Genomic DNA, 6538 nt, shown 5'->3' on the forward strand with positions numbered 1-6538 from the left:
AATATCTTGAAGGGCTAATTAAGGGTCAGATCTTTAGCTAGACTTACACAGAAAAAAGAGAGAGGACTCAACATTACAAATGAAAAAGATATTACAACTGAGTCCACAAAAGTCCAAAAGATGCTAAAGACTGCTATGAATAATTATATGCCCACAAATTGAACAATCTAGAAGAAATGCATACAGTCCTAGAAACATATAAGACTTCCAAAACTTAATCATGAAGAAATAGAAAATAAGAACAGACCAATAACAAGGGAGGAAATTGAATCAGTAATAAAAAAAAAAAACCTCCCAACAAAGAAAAGTCCAATACCAGATGACTTCAGTCAATTCTACCAAACATTTAAAGAAGAGTTGAAGAGTTAATTAATCAATAAATCAATCCTTCTGAACTTCCTCCAAAAAAATACCAGAGGAGGAAACAGTTCTAAACTCATTTTAGGAGGCCAGCATTCCCCTGATACCAAAACCAGACAAAGACACTACAAGAAAAGAAAATAACAGGCCAGTACTCTTAATGAATGAACATAAATGCAAAAATCCTCAACTAAATATTAGGAAACCAAATTCAACAAAACACTGAAAGGATCTTACAGCATGATCAAAAGGCATTCATTCCAGGGATACATGGATGGTTAAACATTTGCAAATTAACCACTGTGATACATCACATTAGCCAAATGCAGGATAAAAATCATGGTAATCTCAATAGATCCAGAAAAAGCATTTGTCCACAGTAAACATGAGCACATTGCTTCTCCCCATGGCCTCCCACAGTGTGTCCAGTCGCTTAGGCTAAATGACTTGAAAACTAACATGTCTCCCAAAGAGCTGGCATTGTCTTTGGTCCAGTGTACAAACATTTAATCTCTCCATCACCCTCACTATTTTTTCCCATCTTGTGTTGGGGAACTAATTCAGAAAGGTACAAGAATATAACAAACAACCTACCACCTGGAATGAACAAATGCTAACACTTCTGAAATATCTGCTTTGTCTTCCTTTTTTAAAAAAGAGGTTTAGGAACAAAGAGGAACCTTCCAATCAGCCAAGGCTACTGAGCCAGTTGGGTTACACAGCGTCTCCAGACTGTGTCCAGGGCTCTTGGGTTCCCCAGAGGAGCCAGCAGAGAGCTGGGATGGGAGAACTCGGGGCCCAGAGTCTGAGAATCCCACCCGTTTTCCCCTCGGAGCCTCCGAATCTGTTTTACAGGAGGTTTCATTTGAAAAAAAGGGTTCCCCTGAACCAACCAACATCAGGCGGAAGCTTCACGCAAGGCAAAGGCAATGAAGTCAGATCGATATAAATACAGAGAGGGAGGGAAGGGGAGATAGTGAGAGTTGTTCCATTTTCATTGTTTACAACATAAACTTAATGAGCTGTGAACATTTTCTCTCAGAAACCAGCTCAGGCTCTTCACAAACACTCAGTTCCTGGAACAGATACATTGCCTTTTGTCACATCAGACCAGGGGTCCACCTATGACAATAGACAGGACATGGCCATTCTCACTTTCTAAATAACCATTTCAGGAGAAATTGCTTCCTGAAGACACCTCAGGAGGTGGAGAACTGTATTCAAGTTTCCTAATCACGTTCTGTTTTCACCATTTCTGAGCCTAACTGCTGTTCTGCATGCAAGCAAGAGTGACGAAGAGAACAGCTCGATCGCTTCTGGGCACATTCTGGAGAGACCCTGGGGAGGGGCAGGTCCCTGGCAAGATTCTGAGAGCATTTCCCTTCTCTGCCTACCCATCTGGCTTGGTCTTAACGTCTCCAATACCAATGCAGAGAACAGTAATATAGTCTCCTAGCCAGGCTGGCCACTGCATTGGGACATTATTAAGCTGTCTTTGCTTCATTATTTTCTGCTCTGGGAGTCGGAAAAACACAAGGCAGTGTGTTGGAATATGGTTATAAATCCCCAATAGTGAAAAGAGACCCAGGAAGAGCCATTCCAGTTATTTGAAACCACAGAAAGGCCCTTTTGTCCTGGGAAGGTGCATGTTTAAAGACCTTTGCCAGTATGGAATGAAGGCATTGTGCTGAATCTGTAAGGTGTCCACATCTTGGTCATCATCGCCTGATCTGCAGCGTTGCTTTCTCTGTAGCTCATCTGTGAGAATGTGGGGCTCTGGCCTGTGCGGGGTCCAGACTGCCAGGAGACGGCAGTAGAGAGCAACCACCCACTTAAACATAAAAATCCTCCAAGACCAAATTCTCATCCGCCCTCTGCCCAGCTTTACATTCAGATCAGAGAGTGGGAAATAGCGTCCTTCTAATCCTCTCTGTGAAAGTCCTGAAACCCAGGGATGGAGAGATCTAGAGCCCAGGAATATCATGAATATTAACACAGGCTTAAAGGACATTGTCTATTTTTCCGTTAATTCATTGAATGGTTAAGGACACAGACTGGATTTATATCCCAGCCCCATTCCCTCCCAGCTGTGTGACATGGAAATTTTAATCTTTCAAATCTTACTTAATCTTTCAAATCTTCAGTTTCCTCATCTGTAAAGTGGAGAGGACATTAGGCCTCATACTTCATAGCACTGTTATAAAGATCCAACACAATAATATATTCAAAACCTTCACCCAGTATCAGCACTTAGAAAATTAACCAATAACTATGTTATTGTTATTTTAAGCAGGAAGTTTTGGTGCTTTGTTGGGGTCTTTTGATTCGTTTTACATTTCAATGGAGAACCGCCTGCTGCACACATGGTCAGATTCTGGCCTGGGAATGGTCTGCACCAGGAGCTATGAAGAAATTGCTGTATGTGCCCCCTTGTGTTATAACTTACTTGTTGATTATCATGCTGATACGCCAGCACTGCAGACTCTCAGAAGGAAAGGCTATGATCCAACACACAAAAGAGAGAACAAACTATTCTGGGAATAAAATGGCTTTCCCCCGCAATTATTTGGCCCAAGAAGGGAAGACTGGCAGCAGGGAGGGAGTTGGTACTTATTAGTGATCTTAAATCTGGTGCTCCTGGGCCTGGCATCTGGTAAAAGACCCAGAACAGCTGCTCTACCCCTTCCTGGGCTGTGGATTCTACATGGAAAGTGTTTTTAAAATACAGATGCCTGGCCCCCACCCAGAGTTCCTCTGGTGGGTCTGGAGGAACCGCAGCTCCCCAGGGCTGAGAGCCACGTGTTGAGAACCACTGCCAAGCTGTTCCCCAGACTTGCTGAAAATGCCAGATTGTTGAAAATGCTGGTTTCCAGGCTTCATCCCCAGGTGATTCTGATGCAATAATTCTTTAGCCACCTGTTGAAAAACTCCACCCTGATGCATTAGAAAGCCCAAAGATGGCAAAAGAAAATGCAACTTTCAGAAGTTGATCTAGTCAAACAAGCCCTATGACTGGGGACGAACATCCTCACTGACTTTACTCAGCCCTGCACCCAGAGCTCTATGCACAAGCCCAGGAACGCTAATAACAACTCAGGAGCAGGTCCCAGGGACAGCTCAGGGCCCTAAATGGTGCCAGTAAACACCTGTTGAATAAAGGAGGAAATTACTGCATAGAAACTTACATTATTTTCCCAAAGTCCCACAGTGGAAACAGTTTGCTGAAAATCTATACAGAAGAGGCAAGAGGATGACAGATACCTTGCAGAAGATTCCTATGAGGAAGAACCTGTAATTCTAGAATGCAAAGTGAAATCTACTCTGAATATACTGGGGAGCAATAAACCATCAGGGATATATGGGAAACCGTTAGAATTATTTTCAAGCCACGCAGACTGAATCTGTCAACACCCAATAAGAATATGTCAACAACTATGGAAAACAAAACAACAGCCTACAGAGTGGAAATATGCAATATACATCCCAATCTTCAAGACGGAGATGCCAAAGAGTGCCATAAATAGAGGGCCACTGCTCTGATTTCCCGCGCAAGCAAAGTGATGCTCAAGGTGGTGCAACAAAGGCAACACCTCATATGGATGCAGAAATGAGACATGTTGGAGCTGGATTCAGAAAAGGAAGAGGCACTTGAGACCTAATTGTGAACATTTTGTTGGATACTAGAGTTCTCTAAAGAATTTCAGAAGAAGGTTAGTATGTGTTATAGACTATTAGACTATGAAGCCTCAGACTGTGTAGATCATGAAAAGCTATGGGCTGCTATGGATGCCTCAGCATTTGATTTTCCTGTACTGTGGACAGGAAGCTACTATCAAAACAGAATATAGGGAGACAGAATGGTTTCCTCTAGGCAAAAGTGATAGACAAGGGTGTATTTTATCTCCCTGATGATATGCTCTGTCTACAGATTAAACATTAAAAAACTGGACTAGATTCAGAAACGAGGAATGACAATTCCTGAATTACCAATAGCTTAAGATATGCAGATGACACCATCTTACTGAGAGAAAGTAGCAACGGTTTGAAACAACTTCTGATGAAATTCAAAGAAAAAAGTGCCAAAGCAGGACTGCATTTGAACATCAAGATGATAAAAATCATGACTACAGAAGAGATATACAACTTTAACATAGACAATGAATTCACTGAAATTGTTAAAGATTTTGCTTTCCTTGATTCAGTCATCAAATCAAGGCTGCAGCCAGGAAATCAAGAGAAGGCTGAGACTCAGAAGGGCAGCAATCAAAGAATTAGGAAAGATCCCCAAGAGCAAAGATGTGTCATTAGACGACCAAGGCTAAGACCATTCATACCCTCATTCATATTCCCAATTACTATGTACAGATGCGAAGATTGGACAGTGAAGACGGCTGATAAGGGGGGAAAAATTGATTCATTTGAAATACGGTGTTGGAGGACAGCTCTACGGACACCCTGGATCACTAGAAAGATTTACAAGTGGATCCTAGAGCAAATTAAACCTGAAATATTGCTGGAGGCAGAAATGACAAAGCTGAAGCTGTCCTACTTTGGGCGCATTATGAGAAGATGGAGTTCTTTGGCAAAGACAGTAATTCTGGGGAAAAATAGCAGGCAACAGACAAAATATGAGATGGATTGACTCCATAACGGAAGCCACAGGCATGAGTCTACAGGAGCTGAGCAGGACTGTTGAGGACAGGACTTTGTGGACATCACTCATTCATAGGGTCACCAAGAACCAGAGTTGACTCAAGGATGCCAAACACACATAAATGAGGAAATTACAGCAGAGAATGTTTTCAATTATTTGCCCAACGTCCCAGAATGAGCAAGTGATACAGATAAAAGCGGTGGAAGCCTGGAATAAATTCTCTTCCCCACAAAGTTATTTCCTTTCTCTGCCTCCCCTCATTAAAGGGGTAGCTGAAGCCACTAAGGAGGTGGACCAGGGGCTCCTGGCCCTGCCTGTGGTTCTGGGATGAAGAGTAATGCTAAAGGCAGAGTCTGGGAACCTGAAGGAAACAAGGCTTCCCGAGCTTCCCGAGCACCGATGACTGGGGAACAGGACTGGCCTTATGATTTGTGGGGCCCAATATAAAATGAAAATGTCAGACCCCTTGTTTAAAAAAATATGATTAAGAATTTCAAGGCGGCAACAGCACAAAACCAGATCTCCTGCCCGGGGAGCCAGCCCTGCCTGAAGGATGACATTGCATCCTGTACGCAGAGTGCTGAGCACAATGGTCGCCATCCATTCCTGGAGCTGCTACAGGAGAGTCGCAGGGCTCTCCAAGGGCTGGGCAGGAGCTGGTCCTAAACAGGCCTGCAGGTCACCTGCAGCACCAAGTGCCCAGGGCCTGCTGCTACTGTTTGCAAGGGTCTCTGCCTGAGAATTTCTAGCAGAACCTGTAGAAAGCTGCTCTCTACAAAATCTGGTCTATTTCCACGCCTAAAGGGTTCAAATTCCATAGTCACAGGAACTCCACACAGCCTAAGGGGACCTCAGAAGATAGAGACACACCACTAGACCTGCTATGTCCCACCTCGGGGAAGGACCACCCAGACAGGTTTTTATTTGAGGCCCGCCTGGGAAGGGGAATTACTACCAGAACAAACCAGATGGTCAGCCTCTTCGAATGTTCTCACACCACATTCCACACCACAGAGCATGAACAAACACCACCACACGCAGCCCCTCCAGGCACTCCTCGCCATCTCCAGCATCTATGCATGCTCCTCTGATGCGCCTCCACTTTCTCAGCACAACAGTGAGGCAGGAGGCATGGCCCAAAGGACAACGGTGGACAGACAGGGAGACAGGTGATGGAGGCAATGGGAGCAGAGGTGAGGCATGAAGCCACTCAACGGACCGGAAGAAGAATCGGATGTGCTTGCTTTGTCTCTGTTGGAAACAAGGCTGTTCTCAGATTGGAGAATTGCTCTTTTGAATGTTCTATACCAGGGTTTCTCAGGCACAGAGTTGGAGATCTGCTCACGTCCCTGTTGCTGGTTCTTGAGGGTCAAACTTGAACACAGCAGGTTGACACAAAGACGAAGGGGCTGCTAGGCCATCCTAAAAACGTTGGCTCTTTTTCTGAGGAAAATGGAAACCATCGCAGGGGTTTGAGGAAAGGAATAATGTGATCTGGCTTGTAAATGTCAATTCTTCAGGCTG

General features: G+C 44.1%; 1 protein-coding gene across 1 annotated transcript in view; it reads right to left on the bottom strand.

Moving 5' to 3' along the window:
• EML6 (echinoderm microtubule associated protein like 6) overlaps positions 1-6538 on the bottom strand; it is a 195785-nt gene that overhangs the window by 106848 nt on the left and 82399 nt on the right. The gene's annotated exons all lie outside the window — the stretch shown is intronic.

Source organism: Myotis davidii, unplaced genomic scaffold (genome assembly GCF_000327345.1).
Source record: "Myotis davidii unplaced genomic scaffold, ASM32734v1 scaffold6, whole genome shotgun sequence".
Classification (NCBI taxonomy): domain Eukaryota; kingdom Metazoa; phylum Chordata; class Mammalia; order Chiroptera; family Vespertilionidae; genus Myotis; species Myotis davidii.